The sequence below is a fragment of the Lactuca serriola genome, chromosome 6 (genome assembly GCF_051521515.1).
Source record: "Lactuca serriola cultivar US96UC23 chromosome 6, Lser_US96UC23_V15, whole genome shotgun sequence".
In the NCBI taxonomy this organism is placed as follows: Eukaryota; Viridiplantae; Streptophyta; class Magnoliopsida; order Asterales; family Asteraceae; genus Lactuca; species Lactuca serriola.
The window spans coordinates 169,717,425-169,735,837 of NC_136413.1; positions in this window are offsets into that span (position 1 = coordinate 169,717,425).

The following is an 18,413-nucleotide window of genomic DNA, read 5'->3' on the forward strand; positions in this document are numbered from 1 at the left end:
GTCAATTTAGTAGTATACTGACAACTATAGTTATTAGACTTATCCAAGTGGGAGATTGTTGGATATGGTGTCTAAGATCATAACTATAATTGGTATATACTTGAATATATAGTAGCACAATTCTTTTGGGTGTCCTTCAAACGTGTCAATTGAATATGATAACCTTTAGAGAGAATAACTATTTACTAATTTATTACTTGGTTAATAGATCAATTAGAAATAAAAAATAAGTGGTTTATTAATGTATTATGGAAATGACATATTAATTAGAAATCATATTTGTTAATTAATATTTAATCAGAAATGAATTTGGAATTAATTTTGGGATTAAAGAAATTAATGAAAATTGCAGAACTAAAGGTGACAATGTTCAATAGTTGAGCATTGGGCAATTCCAGAACCTCCCTATAGTAGGGGGGTGAATTCTAGATGCTCATAGAGTTTCTTTGGGCTCTAAGGGTGCCTTGGATGCCTTAGGGAGGAAGTTAAAGGATTAGCGTTATCTTGGATACACCAGCCTTATCCAATACCTTCCTAACACCTATATGAACCCTCCTTAGGATTAAATTTTGGCCTAACCCTTCATTCCAGGTGCCTTGGCAGAAATTTTGATCTACTCCTCTCTCTCTCTATAGTTTTTCCTTGGTTGCTAGGTTTTTTTGGGAACCATTAGAGGCGCGACACTTGTGGCGCTTGCTACCAAAGGTCTTTCAAGCAAGGATTCAATTAGAGAAAACATAGTTCTTTAATTAGGGTTGCATGTACACATAGGTTTGTATGTTATGCTCAAAACCCATCATAAAGGTTGTTGGGTCTCACCCTCATCATGGAAAAATTATTTAGGATCATGAACAGAAAATTTTGACACTCCAATATCCTAGTTGTTTTTTACAAGAGATGTATTGGGATATGCGTCTGTTTCTGTTCAAGTGTAAGAACTTTAAGATGAAAAAGATTGGTTACGGAAATCTGTTGTACTTCAACGAATAAATGTGACCAATCAGTCATCTGTTAACTCAAATTGAGAAGAGAAAAGTTGCTCTTGGACTATTGTTATTACAACCTATTGGGAAGAAATTTTTTCAGATTAAAAATTTCATTAAGGCTTCGCAAACAATGAGTCAACGTGACGTTGGACAACATGCTGCATCATGCTTCTACGGACACTTAACTAGTATATGATTTGCGAATGATACTTGTTCCCTGTTGAGCTTTGCTTTTGCATTTTTGATTTTTAATAATAAAAGATAAAAATAATAAAAATCTTTTTGGATTGTTAATTTTTCGAAATAAAAGACAATAACAAAGAAAAACTTTTTGGATTTTTGAATTTTAGAAAGAAAACACAAAAATAAAGAAAATCTTTTTGTGTTTTTGATTTTTTCTAAAGTAACAAAAGTAAAAATAAGGATATCACCAACATTTTTCATTCCTTATTGATGAAGAATAGTTGTGTACATTACCATCGCTTCCAATTTACTATAGTCTCACATATGCATAAGCTTCCCATTCGCTATTGCATCATATAAGTGAAAGCTTCCCGTTCGCTATCGCCTCCCATAAGTGTAAGCTTCCTATTAGCTATTACATAATGAAAAAATTAGCTCCCCATTTCTCATTACTTCAATCATTCCTTCTCTATTACTTCACTAGTTGACAACATTTTCCTAATGATTCAGAGCTAATGTCGAAAACAAAGCGGGTCGAAGTGCTGAGATTGAGAATTAACCTCTGATTGAAATTATGTCAGTAACAAATGTTAGTCTTAACCTTTGCAAATCAAATCTAAGGAAAAATAGTTAGAGATAGGAAACTAACAAGCTTCCATCATGCCCAACCCATTTAAAATTCTCAAAATTATTTTTTATCAAGTGGTTTTGAAAAAATATCAGCCAATTGGTATGTTGTTTTGGCAAAATGAAGTTCAATATTTCTATCCTCAACATGATCTTTGTCACACCCCGTTAAAGCGAGAACACGAAGAGTGACAAGATAAGGTCTCATCACAAAGGTAAATGGGAATACCAACCATAAACATTATGCGTTTTAAGTTTCATCGCATACAAAACAAATACATTCCGTTTTCACAATACATAACAAAAGTAAAAAACTTAAATCATGATGGCGTCTTATTGATTCACTGGCCGTTCCCTGAAAAACATGCAAAAACAAGGGTCGGCTATAAAATAGTTGGTGAGTTCATAGGTTTATAATAGTATATTATTTCTACAAGAAAATATAGTTTGTTTAATAAAGGTTCTAGTTTAGAAAATGATGAATGCCATTGCATTCCATTCACAACCTAGCCTAACGACCATTTTGCCCATATTTCATCATGCCCATGGTTCCCATGATGTCAGTTGATGGAAATATGCGCTCACGGTTTCGGGCGAGTGGGGGTTGTCGACCAAATTCATAGCACAAGGTCATATTAAAAGGTTCATAAAGCAATGTTCATATCATAAAGGTCATAAAACAAGTTCATAAAATAGTGTTCATATAAATTGTAGCATGCTTTCCACCCAAAAATATTAAACACTTATTGTCTGTTTGCCTTCAATCGATACGTATTGAACTACATGTTGTATTATATATTTGTAACATCCAAAATTTCAAAACAATTAAAACTTTTCAAAAGCCACTCATTTTAATAATGTTGTTACAAAAAGGTTTTCAATACATTATTTAACAGAGTATTTCCCAGGTTCAATTCATAAAACACCAACGCGAGGAACGGTACGATCACGCCTTTGCCTTGCCACAGAATCTTGAGAACCTGAAACATAAAACCACAACTGTAAGCCCGAAAGCTTAGTGAGATACCCCCAGAATACCAACCACATATACGCCTTTCCAGGCCCTGATCTTCCGGTCCATCACACAACATATTGCCTTCCGGCCCATAACATATCGCCTTCCGGCCCATAAGCATAAAATGCATATATAACATAACAATAATAATCATATAGCAGTTCATAGACAACAATCGATCAACAGATCACATATCATAGCATTACTCTAAACAAGATACCGGTCTGGCCGGTCACTAGCATAACATTACCCTATGAATCAGTCAACATACTAAATGCATACATACGCCTTTCCAGGCCATGACCTTCCGGTCCACATAGTAATGCCTTCCGGCCCATAACATGTATTGCCTTCCGGCCCATAACATATAACAACTGACAACTACCCGGATTTCCATCCCATAAAAGGGTTGGCATTGGTGCCATAAACCCTAGCGATATAGTGAGGATAACTCACCTCGAAACTGCCGACTGAACAGATAGATCAAGCTGCTCCGATCACTGATACGATCTCCACCTCTGGACAGTCACCAATGCACTGAACTCAAACAATAAACAACAATTACCAGAATACCCCTGGAACCACTGGTCAATCCTTGGTCAAAGACAAGGTCAAAGTCAACCCCTGACTGACCCTACTCGTCGAGTCAACCCTGTGACTCGCCGAGTCCCCATACTCAGAACTTCACTTAACCCGCGACCTAACTCGCTGAGTCACCCCAAGACTCGCCGAGTTCAACGACTCTGAGTCCACTCGCCCTTGACTCACCGATTCCTTAAGATTCCCTTTCTACACGTCGAGTATCCCCTTTTTACTCGACGAGTTCCTCTTGGAAGAATCGCGGGGCCACCCCGACTCAACTCGCCGAGTCTGAAGAACAACTCGACGAGTCCCAGTTATTCTTCAAGCTACTCGCCGAGTCTGTTTATCGGACTCGTCGATTCCATGCCATGTAGTCGATCAAACTGCTTCCTGAGATAAGTATCGTCCCAAAATACACAAGCATGGGACCATCTGGACCTCTAAGGTCCTAATACAGGGTTATAGTCGTTTGGGTAACAAGGCAATAATCCATCTAATCACCAAATGGGTTCCATAAACCCTAGATCCATACACACATCAATATAACAGAAATGATCCGAAATATTACCTGAATAACGCACTCTCTGTGTCCCCAAACCTCAGAATTCGAACCCCTTGCAGTTCCTTTAGCCAAGACTCCCCTCCTCCTTGCACCACAATTTCTTCAAATCACCAATGGCCTTCAATCTTGCTCTAGATGCCCACAGCCGCTTAGGGTTCTTCTCAGAAGACTAAAAGACGGACAATGACGGCATAAAGTGCGTTATATACGACCCAAACCTGAACGGTTAGGGTTTTCGCTAAACAGCGTAGACTCGCCGAGTCCATATCGGACTCGTCGAGTCCAGTCGCGAACCCGCGACCCGGTCTGCGATCCTACTCGGCGAGTCTAGACTCCAACTCGCCGAGTCCCCTCTTAAAACACCCCCAAAATCATAATTATATCAATATTTGAAATTCCGGGCTGTTACAACTCTCCCCCACTAGAACTAGACTTCGCCCTCGAAGTCTCACTCTGAAAAATAGCCCCGGATGCTGCTCCCACATATCACGTTCCAGATCACAGTTCATTTCCGATTCCCCTCCGGTGCTGCCACTGAACTAATACCAGAGGTATCTCCTTATTCCTCAGAACCTCGATCTTCCGTTCTCTGATGACCACTGGCTTCTCGGTGTAATTCAGGCTTGCATCTACCTGAATGTCTTCTAATGGAACCACTGCCGACTCATCGGCTATATACTTCCTCAATTGCGACACATGAAAAAATATCGTGGAGCTGTCTCAACTCCGCTGGCAACTCCAACCGATAGGCTACCCGGCCTATCCTTGCAATCACACGAAATGGTCCAATATACCGGGGCCCCAACTTGCCCCTCTTCCTGAATCGAATCACTCCTTTCCAAGGAGAGACCTTCAGGAGAACGAAGTCACCGACCTGAAACTCAAGCTCGGGCCGGCGTCTGTCTGCATAACTTTCCTGTTGGCTTTGTCGAATCTGCTCTGTTGACCGAAGCACGATCTCTGTACTGCACATCACTCTATGTAACCAAGAATTACCCAAGATGCAACTCTGCTCAAAATCTCAACAATCACTCGACCCATAAGGGTTAGGAAACCATGAATCACCGGATCCCCGATCCAAAGCCCACTTCGTCCATTCCGGACCGACTGAGAGATCCATTCTCACTCTCAGAGCAACTCTCACAAGTTCTCCTCCTGTCATCACATACACATGCTGAACTAACCCCAACACCCGCAGGTTAGAAGACCCGATACACTGATGATATCCTCGAACATCTCCCAAGATGAACCACTACATCCACCCTACACTCTGATCAGAATCACACTGAGAATTTAAGATTCTCTCTCCCCCTGCATCCCTTCCGAGCCTCAACAGACATCCCCAAACCGGATGGGTTCCTACTTCGCTGCCGCGAACACGATGCTCGAAGCCATACTCGAAATACTCTAACCATAACTCTGCTCTGCAGCTTTCATTCTCGTGAACTTGCACTCCCTTTCGGAGTTACACACCTTTCTCTTTTCCTTCCAAGGGACCCTCTTGGTCATAATGCCACTCCAACCGGTGCGACGGTGCTTGCCCCAATCGACACCACCCTTTTTGCGTAACTGCTATTCACATACTCTGGTTCTCATTGCAGGGGCTCTCAATCCCATGCACTCTCTCCACTCATCAAAATCACTGCCTCAGCTAAACAAGATCACTAACCCGGGGCCAGACCTTCCAATGCAATCACATTGCAACATACACAATCCGCAACCTCAAACTGATCCCGCAATACCAACAGAGTCTCCAGCATGACTGGACCGACTCTCATAACACATACTAGCCACTCGAGGCTATATCTCTGTGGGTCCGTACACCCAAACTCTGCGAACCCTCATGTTCTAACTCTGGGAACCTTCCGGTTCCAGCTCTAGAAACATGCACAACATAATCCCGTGGGATTAATACAGTACAACCCATCACGTACCTCAAACATACCAATACTCTGATCGCATAACCCTGATTACTTACTCAAGCTTGATCCCGGCCTCCTCTCAGGCCTCCACAATCAAATGCCCTAGGTCTGTATCCCGCCCCGCATACCCGACACCCGTTCTCGTCGGCCTATACTCTGAGCTGACGAACACTGCTGAATCCCAACAGCTAAGCACCCTCACATACTCATCGATCTCCTGGAGAATTCTCCAATTCTCCCCCACTAAAACACTGACTAACTGCCACCGACCGTCATTAATGACCTTTCAGAACAATCCTGCATAAAGAGAACATTTACACACTGCCTGCTTCCCACCAGCATAAGCAACCCTCAGCAAAACACCTCTCCTCCCTGATCAATCCACTCAAAAGAATCCGGTCTTTTAATTATCCACTCTACGACTGCAGATGCTACCCGACATTCAACCCAGTGCCGCATCTCCACTAACAACCCTCACGAACGATAACCAACGGAATTCCCAACAATAACCCGTAACCAAACCCACAACCTGCCAAAGGATGAATACCACATCGAAAACCGCACGAGGCTACCGGCACCAAAACACCAAACTATAACCATACCAACCCATCAGGGAACAACGATTGTCAAAGCGAAAACCTGAAGTACCAATCCATAACCATGCCCAACCCGCGAAATAACGAATACCGCATCGAAATCCACACAAGATACCAGCACGAACAATACACCACAATCAACGCAAGGCAATCAAGACATCAAGAAAGCCTCATACCCGCAGCTGCCTCCGGCACTGCTCCGCCTCCCTCTGCCGCAAGCCGATAAGTACGACCCTGAGCCCTTAGGGCTCCGCTCCGTCCTGTCCTCCTCCTGAACTCCTCGAGGTGGCCGGTGCTAGAGCCTGCACCGGTCCTGCAGAAAGCTGTGGACAGTTGACCCTCAAATGTTCAACCTGCCGACACTGATAACAAATCCTCAAATCCCGAATTGGCACTGACTGCCGACAATCCCGTGCACCGTGCCCCTCCTTTCCACACTTGCGGCATGCACCACCGGACCAACAAGCTCCGGTGCCATCCCTCCCACACTTCCCACAAGTGTGGCCGCTCCGATCCCCCATTCTAACATCTACGGTCCTGGACCGTTTCGGCGCCGACTGCGACTGCATCGGGGCCTGCCTCAGCTCACGCAACTGTAACTCAACCTCTAACTTACGCCACATGGCGGCCTCCTGCAACTCCAACAGGGTCTCACACCTCCGCGCAGACACGAACTGTCTGATATCTCTCTTGAGCATACTCAGATATCAGGACATCTAAGCCTGCTCCGAAGCGAACTTCAGGGCAAAACATCGCCCTCTCAATAAACATCCTGGTGATCTCAGTCACCGACTCCAAATCCTGCTTCAGCTCAAGGAACTTCCGAGCCAATTTCTCCTTTTCATCCCGCGGAACATAGCGAGTACTGAACATCTCTCTAAGTTGATCCCATGAAACCGCAGCCCTCTGCGCATCGGAAAATGACCTCGTAGTCAATCTCCATCAATCCTTCGCTCCTAGCCTTAACAGGTTCAGAGCACACCTCACCCTCTGATCAGCAGGGCATAAACTCATGGAGAAATACCCCTCCACGTCTGATAACCATCTCATAGCAACAATCGGGTCCTGAACCCTATCGAATGTGGGAGGCTTCGTATAATAGAAGTCCCGATACTGAAAACCCCGACTAGCTCCTCCCCTCGCCGCTGCTACAGCCGTTGTAGCCGCCGCGGCAACCGTCTCTGCGAGAGCCGCATATCGCTCATCAAACTACTCAACCATGGCGGTCCTGATCGACCCAAACCATTCTGGCAACTCAGCCCATAACAATGCAGCAACCTCCTCACGCAGGATCTCGCGAATCCTCGCATCCCGCTCGCTCGTGCTCGTCCGATCGATAACCTCCGACGGCACCGATTCACCCGGAACTCGCTCTCCAGCTCCCGATCCTGATCCGGATCCACTATCATCATGCCTTGAGATCTCCATAATGAAGACACCCTACCAATCTCAGACACTTCCCAAAATCCTGGAACCCAACTCTCGCAACCCTACCCTAGAGATCACGGTTTCCCTGATACGCGTATGGGTCCTGTGCTTTCAGTAGTACGGGCCCATACTACCTTCCACACCTACCCATATTTGTATGAAGTACTACCACAATACCCTAGGGAACATGCATAACTACTATCAACCCTCACCCCTAGAGGAACACTAAGAACATCCCATAAGGGACCCTAGGCTACAGGCATCACATATCAGGCAACATTATCATGAATTCCTGAAGATCCCTAGCCTAACTCTAGCATGCTGTTCTATCAAGCTCAAATAAACAAATATCATGTATGGTATCTTGGGGTTACTTACTGGCTCCGGCTGATCGTACCTCCGCGTCCTCCTTTTACCAAATCTGAAAACCATTTTAATTTCTCATTTTAAAATCCTCCTCGATTTGAGACTGGAGTCACACGAATGTTTCCCCAATTCACTCAAACCAAGGCTCTGATACCAACTTGTAACATCCAAAATTTCAAAACAATTAAAACTTTTCAAAAGCCACTCATTTTAATAATGTTGTTACAAAAAGGTTTTCAATACATTATTTAACAGAGTATTTCCCAGGTTCAATTCATAAAACACCAACGCGAGGAACGGTACGATCACGCCTTTGCCTTGCCACGGACTCTTGAGAACCTGAAACATAAAACCATAACTGTAAGCCCAAAAGCTTAGTGAGATACCCCCAGAATACCAAACACATATACGCCTTTCCAGGCCCTGATCTTCCGGTCCATCACACAACATATTGCCTTCCGGCCCATAACATATCGCCTTCCGGCCCATAAGCATAAAATGCATATATAACATAACAATAATAATCATATAGCAGTTCATAGACAACAATCGATCAACAGATCACATATCATAGCATTACTCTAAACAAGATACCGGTCTGGCCGGTCACTAGCATAACATTACCCTATGAATCAGTCAACATACTAAATGCATACATACGCCTTTCCAGGCCATGACCTTCCGGTCCACATAGTAATGCCTTCCGGCCCATAACATATAACAACTGACAACTACCCGGATTTCCATCCCATAAAAGGGTTGGCATTGGTGCCATAAACCCTAGCGATATAGTGAGGATAACTCACCTCGAAACTGCCGACTGAACAGATAGATCAAGCTGCTCCGATCACCGATACGATCTCCACCTCTGGACAGTCACCAATGCACTGAACTCAAACAATAAACAACAATTACCAGAATACCCCTGGAACCACTGGTCAATCCTTGGTCAAAGACAAGGTCAAAGTCAACCCCTGACTGACCCTACTCGTCGAGTCAACCCTGTGACTCGCCGAGTCCCCATACTCAGAACTTCACTTAACCCGCGACCTAACTCGCCGAGTCACCCCAAGACTCGCCGAGTTCAACGACTCTGAGTCCACTCGCCCTTGACTCACCGATTCCTTAAGATTCCCTTTCTACACGTCGAGTATCCCCTTTTTACTCGACGAGTTCCTCCTGGAAGAATCGCGGGGCCACCCCGACTCAACTCGCCGAGTCTGAAGAACAACTCGACGAGTCCCAGTTATTCTTCAAGCTACTCGCCGAGTCTGTTTATCGGACTTGTCGAGTCCATGCCATGCAGTCGATCAAACTGCTTCCTGAGATAAGTATCGTCCCGAAATACACAAGCATGGGACCTTCTAGACCTCTAAGGTCCTAATACAGGGTTATAGACATTTGGGTAACAAGGCAATAATCCATCTAATCACCAAATGGGTTCCATAAACCCTAGATCCATACAAACATCAATATAACAGAAATGATCCGAAATATTACCTGAATAACGCACTCTCTGTGTCCCCAAACCTCAGAATTCGAACCCCTTGCAGTTCCTTTAGCCAAGACTCCCCTCCTCCTTGCACCACAATTTCTTCAAATCACCAATGGCCTTCAATCTTGCTCTAGATGCCCACAGCCGCTTAGGGTTCTTCTCAGAAGACTAAAAGACGGACAATGACGGCATAAAGTGCGTTATATACGACCAAACCTGAACGGTTAGGGTTTTCGCTAAACAGCGTAGACTCGCCGAGTCCATATCGGACTCGTCGAGTCCAGTCGCGAACCCGCGACCCGGTCTGCGATCCTACTCGGCGAGTCTAGGCTCCAACTCGCCGAGTCCCCTCTTAAAACATCCCCAAAATCATAATTATATCAATATTTGAAATTCCGGGCTGTTACAACTCTCCCCCACTAGAACTAGACTTCGCCCTCGAAGTCTCACTCTGAAAAATAGCCCCGGATGCTGCTCCCACATATCACGTTCCAGATCACAGTTCATTTCCGATTCCCCTCCGGTGCTGCCACTGAACTAATACCAGAGGTATCTCCTTATTCCTCAGAACCTCGATCTTCCGTTCTCTGATGACCACTGGCTTCTCGGTGTAATTCAGGCTTGCATCTACCTGAATGTCTTCTAATGGAACCACTGCCGACTCATCGGCTATATACTTCCTCAATTGCGACACATGAAAAAATATCGTGGAGCTGTCTCAACTCCGCTGGCAACTCCAACCGATAGGCTACCCGGCCTATCCTTGCAATCACACGAAATGGTCCAATATACCGGGGCCCCAACTTGCCCCTCTTCCTGAATCGAATCACTCCTTTCCAAGGAGAGACCTTCAGGAGAACGAAGTCACCGACCTGAAACTCAAGCTCGGGCCGGCGTCTGTCTGCATAACTTTCCTGTTGGCTTTGTCGAATCTGCTCTGTTGACCGAAGCACGATCTCTGTACTGCACATCACTCTATGTAACCAAGAATTACCCAAGATGCAACTCTGCTCAAAATCTCAACAATCACTCGACCCATAAGGGTTAGGAAACCATGAATCACCGGATCCCCGATCCAAAGCCCACTTCGTCCATTCCGGACCGACTGAGAGATCCATTCTCACTCTCAGAGCAACTCTCACAAGTTCTCCTCCTATCATCACATACACATGCTGAACTAACCCCAACACCCGCAGGTTAGAAGACCCGATACACTGATGATATCCTCGAACATCTCCCAAGATGAACCACTACATCCACCCTACACTCTGATCAGAATCACACTGAGAATTTAAGATTCTCTCTCCCCCTGCATCCCTTCCGAGCCTCAACAGACATCCCCAAACCGGATGGGTTCCTACTTCGCTGCCGCGAACACGATGCTCGAAGCCATACTCGAAATACTCTAACCATAACTCTGCTCTGCAGCTTTCATTCTCGTGAACTTGCACTCCCTTTCGGAGTTACACACCTTTCTCTTTTCCTTCCAAGGGACCCTCTTGGTCATAATGCCACTCCAACCGGTGCGACGGTGCTTGCCCCAATCGACACCACCCTTTTTGCGTAACTGCTATTCACATACTCTAGTTCTCATTGCAGGGGCTCTCAATCCCATGCACTCTCTCCACTCATCAAAATCACTGCCTCAGCTAAACAAGATCACTAACCCGGGGCCAGACCTTCCAATGCAATCACATTGCAACATACACAATCCACAACCTTAGAAAGTTAACTCAAGGAAATAGTCCTCAGGAAAATAATATCGTGATTTGGTTGACAATTAAGTGAGTGGTGGCTGTTGAAAGCCGAACAAATTATTCTAACAGAGTGCATGTCATCCTTGGTTTGATTTGAGTGCCCCTTAGGGTCACTTTTCACAAAGACAACGTGCATACTTCTTTTATGGTTGAAAATAAATAATAGTAAACTAGAGTTTAGAGAAGAGCAAGAAACTTTTAGGTGCATGCATCCAAGCCATAGATTTAGGGGTATCCAAGGCCCCAAAGTGGATGTGTCGTTCTTATGATAGAGAACTCCTTGGAAGCACCGAATCTTACACTAGGATTGCACCATAAATCCGATTTCTAACACATGAATGGAGTGAATAAGCATCTAAGATGTACTAGAAATGGTTTAAATGGTTTTTTTTATGTGAGAACACAAAAGAAATGAGGAAAAAGATGTAGAACTTGATTCTTGAAATCATATGAACATATATGCTTCTTTTCACTCTTCGCATGAGTTTGATCCTGAATTTTCACCATTTCAATCACATGTAGTGTGTTATGGTGAGAATTTACAAATACAAAGCATAAAAAGAAGGATTTCTATCCATAGAAGGGCATAGAATCCGAAAAGTAAAGAACAATCATGAAGAGGAATAGGTAAAGTTGTAAAACCATAAGAAGGGGTTGTGCTTCTTACCTTGACTTCAATTTTGGGATGAAGCAAGAACACTTCTAATACTTCAAGATTTCAAAATTGTGGCAGAATATGGAGGATTTTTTGATGTGTTTGATAGGTTTTGGGAGTGTGAGAATTTTCTTGGAGAAGGAGAGTGAGTTGGAGTGTGTAAATGGTTCAAATGAGTTGTAATGATAAGTTTTAAGGCATTGGGGAGAGGGAAAGGCCAATTAGCCAAACTGTTAATGGGAGACAGATATATATATATATATATATATATATATATATATATATATATATATATATATATATATATAGAGAGAGAGAGAGAGATAGAGAGATAGAGGAGTGTTTTCTTGATATTTGATAAATTAATAAAAACGTCCCTTGAATTTTTATAAATTTAGGCTTTAATTTTTATAAAAACTCAAGTATTATCATAATTTCCTAGGGTTTTATTTATTTGGTTTTATTGAAATATTTGCTTTTGGAAATAAGTTGTAAACTTATATTTTCTTGAATTAATTTAGAAAAATGATTACCTATGATTTCATTTTTATAAAATCAATTTTTTCATAACTCAAAAAATTGCAACAAGGGTTCATAATAGGTGATTGTAGGATTTTGAAGTTCTTGGATTTTGTTTTTGGTTCACATTTCGAATTATGAATTGTATGACTTGTCATCAACTTTGTAGTTTGGTTATATTATCATTTAATTTTGTTCATATTAGCTTAAAATACTTAACGTTATTAAGCATTAGATTGTCCTAGTATGGAAAGTTAGGGTTAATAAGCTACTCTTGAATTGTGATCTACCTAACATAGTGTTATGTTTAGACTAAAGGTTCAAATTTGGCACTTTATGACCTAGTTGGTTAATTCACATATCAATTTGATTGTTCAATACAAGTTATGGTACAATAATTGTTCTGAGGGATCTATTAAGTCATGAACTTAGTTCAACTTGTAACTCTAGATCCAAGTTTTGTACATAAGAAAATGGCGAGGTTCTAGATGAGTGCTAATCTGAGTTTTGATGTATGTCACAGCCTCCCCCGGTTGTGAGAATTTTGTCACGAAACTCAACTGGCGGTAACATTGGTTCTAGATGAGTGCTAATCTGAGTTTTGATGAAAACCCCCAATCCCACGTCAACTCGGGCCCATGCTTAGAATTCCAACAAACTTTCACGATCGGGATTTTACTTCGTTTTAGTTGCTTAACCTCTCGATGGAGGATTTCTTTGGGTTCCTTTACAAATTTTAGTTGATCATTAGTTTGGAGGTCCCAGAGAGATACGTGTAGGGTTTCTATTTCTTCTTTTCCATTTGATCCACTGGATAGTGCTACATTCCTCCACAAATTTGCTCCACCACCTTCCCCAAGACGACATGCATACTTCTTTTGGTAATTTCAGGACCTATTATGAAGAGACTTTTTTTGTTTATGTATTATAGAACCATGGCCCAAAGAAGAAACACCCGCTCACGCCCAACACAGCCTGAGAATGCCACTCCCGACATTGAACTAGAAAGAAAATATTTTCTTCATTGGCCCTTCGAGATTTTGTTTCTTCTTTTCCATTTTTATTTTAGCATAGCATTTTGTTAGGACATTTGTATGCATACATTTTCGTTATAAGTTTATTCTCACCTCTTGGGGAAGGCGGTGGAGGAAAAAGCAACAGGAAACGTTGCATAATCATTTATGATTATAAACTATTTGGCCATGTCGGTACATCGGAGGGTTAGAACTATAAATGAAAAATATGTGGTTGAAGTTGAATCTCAAGATCTTTATTTTTTTATAGTCTTAATGGACCTATATATATATATATATATATATATATATATATATATATATATATATATTGTTAAATGTGACTCGAGCATTTGGACCATGTTCATGGAGCATTTGGATCACTTAGAACTCAATGGAGCACTTGGGGTTCATGGAGCATGTGACAAAGGAAAAAATTATCTAAGAAGGGAATGGGTCATCTGACAAAGGAACGGATCAAGTGCCAAAGGAACGAAGTATATTAAAGGGGGTTTGGAGCACCTGGAAGAGGTTTGAAGCACTTGGGAGTGATATGCATAAACAAGGGGACCTTGTTGCGCCATCTGTTGATGGAATGGGCCACGAAGGATATTGTTGCACCAAGGGCACTCCTTCTTGTGCCAAGACACTCCCTCTTGCGCCATAGGGTATCCCTCTTGCGTCATGGGATACTCCTGTTGCATCGTGGAGTATGTTGTTGTTCCAAGCATGGCCTTCTTGCTCCATGCATGTTATTGTTACGACAAGATGGTGATGTTGCACCAACCAAGAAGTTCTTGCACCACACTTGAAACCTGTTGCGCCATCCATACACCTGTTACGCCATCATAGGGCAAGATGGGCCACTTGGTCCCTGATGAGCTAAGTATGCTATAAAGTCCTCAACGATGCTTAATATCGTTCAAGGATGCTCAGAAGTTGGTATTGCTCAAGGATTACACTATGTTGTGCCACCATGATGGATGTTGGGCCATTAGTGTTCATGATGCGCCACTTGTACATCATGATGCTCCACTATAACATCCGGGTTCCCAGGTATCTTGTTTTAAGTATTTTCGTTAAATTTTAAAGAGGGACTTGGCGAGTAGGCGCTCAGACTCGCTGAGTGGAATCGCGCATTGCCAGCCTGGATTAATGAGTGGACTCGGCGAGTCCATGCGTGGACTCGGCGAGTCCGCGCTGTTAAATGAAGCCCTAATTTTCGGGGCTTGTGCCCTATTTAAAGGCCCTGATGGCCGTCATTTGTGGCCATCTTGTTCCAGAGAAACCCTAGAGAGAGAGAGAGAGAGAGAGAGAGAGAGTAAAGGCTTGAGTGAAAGAAAGGGCTTATAATCTTCATTTTTGGGGTGATTTTGCTAGATAAAGAAGAGAGGATCCATCTAAAGCGAGAAGGGAGCTTGGATTGGAGCTGTTCATTTTGAGAGTTCACCTTTGGAGGTATATTTCCTTCTATTTCGTGTTGATATGATAGATTCCATGATTTTAGGGTTTTTATCTCCCCTTTTTATGAGATCTAGGGAGTATGAGGTCTCCTTTGTGTTGATGATATCATATCTGGACCTTGAGAGGTCCATAGAGTCACTACCCTCTAGTTTTTTGCAAGAAAGTAAGCAATTGGAGACTAGGTTGCCATTTCTAGAGTTATTTCTCCATTCGAGGCTTGATATGGGTTGCATGCACATAAAGCTTGCACCTTTACGTGACTTTTGAGTGTTAGAAGGATGGATTTACTGTTTGGTGAAGCAGATCTAGCCTCAAAAGATCTTTTGAGAGTTTTCATGGGAGAAACTCGCCGAGTCCATAAGAGACTCGACGAGTCGAGTCAGGTTGCCCCGAGACTCGTGACCTGTGACGACCCGGGGAGTATAGGGTTGACTCAGCGAGTCAAGAGAGAACTGAGGGCGAAGAGGGTAGGTGTGTACTCGTCGAGTCACCCTAGTGCACTCGGCGAGTCCGGTCAATGTTGACCGTTGACTTTGTTGACTATTAAGGTTTAGTCAGTGGTTGGACTTATGAGTCACTAACGGGGTAAGATGGTATTTTACCCTTCTTAGAGGATTTATAGAGAGGCGATAGCCTAGCCTTTAGAAGTTGTATTAAATTAGAGTAACTATTTCGTGAATAGGCGAAGGCTAGTGTAGTATTTCAGAGTTCGAGGTTTATCAAGTTACCCGAGGTGAGTCTTCTCACTATACTTTACCAAGAGTGGTAATTAGAGTTATGAGACAGAGTATTTGTATGTTCTCTCATGATGTGATTTCTATGTGCTTTGGGTTATGTATGTTACAGAGTTCGCAGAGTTAGGACCGGAAGGTCCACAAGAGTTAGGGCCAGAGGGCCCACAAAGTTTTGGGACTGGAGGGTCCCGCTGAGACACATTGACCAGAGGGTCGGACAGCGTTATAGCCTTGAGTGGCTAATATATGTTGTGTGTGGTATTTTGGGGAACTCACTAAGCATTTATGCTTACAGTGTTGTGTTATGTGTTTCAGGTACCAGTAAGGATCACCGGAAGGCGCCAACTTGATCGTTACACACACGAGGAGTTTTTATATTTTGATCTTGGGATGTGATGTTATGTTTTAAATATGTGATACAATGGTGTTTTTATAACGATTATGAATGAAAATGTTTTTTATAAAATGTGAAAAATTATTCTGAAAATTTGGGTGTTACAAGTTGGTAACAGAGCCTTGGTTTGAGGGATTCGGGTAGACCTTCGGGCGTATCTGAACTCAAACTAAGGATTTGGGAGATTTTCAAAATAAAATTTACAAAATTTTCTTAAGAGTAAAAAGTTTTTTAAAGAGCAGAGTAGAGCGGTGTGTACGATCATCCAGCGCTCGAACGGTGATTTCCCAAAATACCCTTACATTATGAGTTATGAGATATGTTATGATATGACATGCATGCTAGAGTAGGCTAGGTATTCTTATTAGGACTAGAGTGGCTTGATTTGTGATGTCTTAGCCTAGGGATTTTGCTGCTAGGAGATGCTTGAGAGTGAACAGATAGCAGCGAGGGGCTTACGAGAGATCTGCTTGAGAGTAGACTATGCATAGAGAGAGAGTAGAGTAATTGGGGTTTGGGATCCTAGTAGGAGAACTTGGGGTGAATATTGATGCGGTGTGGACAGTAGTATTGGGCCCGTACTATCGAAAGCACCGGATCAGTGCGCAACCCAAGTAAGAATCCTTAGGGTACCAGGGATCAAGCAGGATTGGGATATCGAGTGTGTGTACACTCGAGCGAGTCTCTGATATTTTTGTGTTGTATTTCAGAGAGACATCATGGTGGGGACACACCACAGACCAGGGTCTAGTGAGGGGGTGTGAGCGATGAGGAGCTCCACCATATGATTCATGATGAGGTGGCTGCTGCCATCTGTGCTGAGATTCCAGAGATGTTCGGGTCTATCAAGACCACCCTGATTGAGACTTTTGATGAGCGTTATGCTGCTCTTACTAATGCTGTTGTTGCTGCAGCCACTGCGGCCGTCGCTGCTGCCAGGCCGTAGGGGGGTGACGCGTTGCTGTACCGGGAGTTTAGCAACACAAAGCCACCAGAGTTTGATGGGACTCAGGATCTGATAGTTGCGATGAGGTGGATCTCTGACATTGAGGGGTGCTTCTACACATGTTCATTTCCAAAGCATCTGAGGGTTTGGTTCGCGCTGAACCAGCTTCGCTTGGGGGCGAAGGATTGGTGGAAGTTTGTGACAGCACACTATTCTTCTGCAGAGCTTGTTGCGGTGACCTGGGTGACGTTCAACGCTATGTTTCGTGATGAGTACGTTCCTCCAGTGGAAAGGGAGCGATTGGCCCAGGAGTTCTTGACCCTCAAGCAGGGTACGGAGTCTGTTACTGTGATCACCAGGATGTTTCATGAGAGGGCGATGTTCTGCCCTGAGCACGTGTCTTCTGAGCAGGCACGTATGAGCCGGTATTTGAGCATTTTGAGGAGAGATATCCACGAGTTCATGGCGAACTCGACGTACCGTACATTTGCCAAGCTTCAGGCAAATGCCCGGAAGAGGGAGATTGAGCTAGAGACTCAGACCAGGTAGGAAGCGGAGTCTCAAGGGAGGGATCGGCGACCGGTGTAGTCCCAGCCGGCCACCAAGCGGGCTAAGCCCGCCGATTCGAGATCTGGGAACCAGAAGGGCTGCACTTGTGGCAAGTGTGGCAAGAGTCATGAGGGGGTGTACAGAGCAGGGTCTTACTACAAGTGTAGCAATGAGGGGCATATGGCCAAGGATTTCCCCAAGGGGTTTGCAGGTGCTTTCACTACAACCAGACTGGACACCGAAAGGCTGAGCCTCCGCAGTTGCGAGGGTCAGCTCAGGGAGCTTCTCAGGGGTCTGTCCCTGCTGCTGTTCGAGCTACAGAGCATTGGCCGGTGAAGGTCGAGGCGCCGAAGGCTCGCGGGAGAGCCTTCCAGTTGATAGCAGAGGAGGTCCGTGCAGCACCCGATGTTGTGGCTGGTATGTATTCTTTCTTATCTTTATTCCAAGTTTGTGCTGTTATGCTTATATTTTGATATGCGTAGGTACGTTTCTGGTGTGTTCTGTGCCTGCTTTGGTGTTGTTTGACTCGGGTGCGAGTCGGTCTTTTGTGTCGTTAGCCTTTAGTCAGCACATCAGTATTTGTCGTGAGGCATTGAGTCAACCTTTGCGAGTTTCCATAG